Source organism: Gavialis gangeticus, unplaced genomic scaffold (genome assembly GCF_001723915.1).
Source record: "Gavialis gangeticus isolate Ggan-Ray unplaced genomic scaffold, GavGan_comp1, whole genome shotgun sequence".
Taxonomy (NCBI): Eukaryota; Metazoa; Chordata; order Crocodylia; family Gavialidae; genus Gavialis; species Gavialis gangeticus.
Window position 1 is genome coordinate 14,677,434 of NW_017728996.1, and position 3,760 is coordinate 14,681,193.

The following is a 3,760-nucleotide window of genomic DNA, read 5'->3' on the forward strand; positions in this document are numbered from 1 at the left end:
GCCAGTCTAATGGCTGTACTGAAAGCAGTTCAGCTTGTCTGGCCCAGATCATATCACTTTAATTTGGAGCATCAGTCTATTTCTTACTACAATGTTGCCCTGTCAGTAGTAGGGCCTAAAAACATTTGTTCCATGTGCTGGTTAGTACAGGATCAGATATAAGTAGGAAAGGTTTTTGATGTGGATTTAGAGTGAGGTTAAAAATAAGTAAAAAATCTGTAGGTCTTCTACCTGATGCTGGAGCTTATTCTGTCCCCCAACTTGAAAACAGAGCACTGGCCATCTCCCCATATGTGGGTTAAGGACTGAAGTTTATTTATAGGGAAGCAGACATTTTTGTATCCAGATAAAATTTGTATTTTTCATATCCAGATAACATTTTAATTGTCAAAAATGTAATTGAAAGCCCCCTAAATGACCAAGAATATACCTTGCACTAGAGAACTGAAATAGAATTAAATTCAAGACATCATTTAAGAAAAAGAAGCCAAGGCTAGACTTAAATGCTCCATTATGAAAATATGATCCTCAATAGTTTGTAAGTGGTATTTGCAAGAAATGGAACTGAGCCTTTAGAATTAGGAGAATCTGCAAAATAAAAGCTGATGGGGTAAAAAAATCTGAAAAGTGGAGTTACCACCTTTGTTATTTTCCCTTATGGGATACATTACAACACGATGTCAGGACACAGAGCCACTGTCATGAAGCAGAAATAAAAAGAGATTTTTTTTCCATCTGGTGGGAAGCAGCACAAAGCAGACAAAAACGAGGACCATCCCAAAGAATTTCAGAGGGATCACTACCTTTTATGCAATATTAAATGTGTCTGAAAGCTACTGGTGAAAATGAGAATGCAGAGAATCAGTAGACCACAGAAAACCATCATTATCCACAACATATTGGCTCTCCTGTCCTGATGGCTCAAGCAGCATTACTTTCTGAGTAAGCAAATAGGGATTCTGATAAGAGTCCCATTTCCACCTGATGTCTTATTTTATTGAATAAGATGGAATTCATTGCAGTGTCTTGTATGATTGGATTATACATGACTGCCTGGAGGAAAGTTCCTCCCCAGACAAGCAACAGGAAATATTTTGAGAGCCATCACCATGTAGCTTAAAAAAACAAACAAACAGCAACCAGGTGACTGAGACTTAATTCATTTGTGTCCTCCTGCTCAGAAAGGGATGAGCTAGACATGAGGCTTATTTTCAGCCAGAACAGATCCCTATCAGAAAAGGGATATAGGCACACAGAATTCACTCTTCCTTCTGGGTAGTGAACTTTCCAGCACAAAGTCAAGCTTAAATATCATTCCCATTTGCAGTAACAGCATTTAATATTCATACTGCTTTTCCTTCGTAACCCATTTCAGCACTTTGTATGTTCTTCATTTATAGCTACCCAACCTTTAATGTATAAACCACACATTTACATTAAAAGCTTGTGATGAAAGACATGGGTCCAGAGAAGAGTTCTGGATCATACTATCAGCTGCCTGAAGGGTGGTTTCAAATAGGATGGAGCTGGACTGTCCTCAGTGGCGACAAATGACACAAAGAGCAAAGGTCTCAAGTTGCAGCAGGGAGGTTTAAGCTTGATATTAGGAATTTTTTTCTCACCAGGAGGGTGGTGAAGCAGTGGATCAGGCTACCCAGAGAGGTGGTGGAATCTCCACCCTTGGAGGTTTTTAAGCCCTTGCTTAACAAAGCCTTGGCTGGGATGGTCTATCTGGGGATGGTCCTGCTTTGAGTTGGGGGTTGGATGAGATGACCTCCTGAGTTCCCTTCCAGCCTTAATTTTCTAGGATCTTATGATTCTATCACAGACTTCTTGTGTAGCCTACTGTGACAGAGCACCTTTGGTGCCTGTCACTTTAAGGGCTTTGAGTGGCAGCAGGGCAGCTGGCAGGTGCAGGCCGGTCCTGATAAGGGGGCACATGAACTGGTGAGGGCCATGTGATTGGAGGAGATATCTGAGCAGACTCCATTTTAGCTCAAGCTCTCAGGGCTATGCCACTGCCAGAACAACATCTGGCTGGATGGCTGCTCAGGAATGCTTTGGAGGTAAGGGTAGGAGCTATGGGGATGGCAGGAGGCTCCTGGTCCTGGGTATGACTTGAAACTGAGGAAGGATCACCTGGTGGGACTACTCATGGTGGGATAGTCCCCCAGAAATGCCAGGCCAGTTGCCTCCCCAGTGAAAGGTGGATAGGGGCACCTTATGGCCCTAGCCCCCACTACTCACTGGTGTTAGATCAGAGAATGGGGCCCGGCGCTCTGAGGGAAAGGCACCTGACACCCCGGGGGTGTAAGACCCCAAACCCCCAGAAAGGGGCGTAGAGTTGGCCCCAGTAAGGGCTAGAGAGTGACCCTAGGAAGGGGGTAGGAAAAGCCTACTGCTCAAATGTAGCAGGGCAGGTTGGAAGAGGCCCAGTGAAGGGCAACATGAAAGAGGTCTGCGAAGAGGGGGCAGAGTGCATGAGTGAGTGTGAGAGGCCCAGAAAGGAGCAAATTTAGCCAGCTTCTAGCCAGAGCAGCTACAATTTTGGGTGCCACCTGTGTTGCATGGGACACAGTAAGAGGAAGTCGGAGCCGTGGGTAGACCCCATGGCATCCGGGCATTAAATGGGCAGCCTCCCACTTATTTCATCTTGTATTATTGAACAGCAAGTTGTGGCAGGAGAGACAGGGTGGACTGCCCTAGACAGAGGGGTGGGCAGGCACTGCATCCAGCCACATGATCTTCCCCTTGTCACACTGGCACATCCCTTGCCAACACAGCTAAACCAATAAACCTGTAGAGTACAGACCGGATCATGAAATGGCTCTCTGATCGTTTCTGATGAATAAAACGGACATAATGCTCCTCCCTTTCTTCCTCCACTTGCCTTTCTTATCCAGTAGACCACTGGATCTCTGTGGCAAGAGCTGTTTTTATTACAGGTTATAGAGTACCTAACACAATGGAGCCCTGCTCTTTATTGGAGCTTGTGGGCTTTACTGTAATGCAAGTACTAACTGACAATGACACAAACTGTCATACTGCAATCTTTAACCCTCTCCATTACGTTATGCGTTAGTTATGCCTTTTGACAGAGATTTTTGTGAGGGGACACTGTGCTCCGAGAAATTGGACAGAGACAAATAACTCTCAACACATAGCCCAGCCAAGCATCAAGCAGAGGGATATAACTTGCTGAAGCAACATTTTGTAGGAGCTGTTATTCTCTGCAATTAATTTGTGTTCCACAAACCTATCAACAAGATCTGTTAGTGAATATCCTTGAGCATTTTAAAGGCGCAGTTTAAAGAAGCTGAAGGCAAGAATGGAAATCCTCCCAGGAGGCCTGGCCCCTGATCCAGAAAGACAAGTAGCAGGCTGGAGCCACTGTGGAAAGCAGAGGTGTGAAAGGTAGTGCAGCCCCTCAGGACATGCTCAGTAGGCCTTTGCGAAGCAGCTAGTATTCAGACCCGGATAGTATACAGCTTTGGATTCAGATTCGGCCGATTCAGGGGACAGTGATTTGATTTAGTGATTTGAATCACCATCCCGAATTGATTCAGCTGCTGCCAAATCAGCCAAATCTCTGAATACACAGGCCCCCCCATCCCCCAGCTGCTCTCCCAGCCCCGCAATGGCTGCTCGACCTGGCCCAGCTCCCAGCTCTTTGAACCCCGCCCCGACTCAGTGGGTGCTTCTGGGCAGGGGGTGATTCCCACTGCCCCATGCCACTTGGGGGGCTCTGCATGAGTCCCCC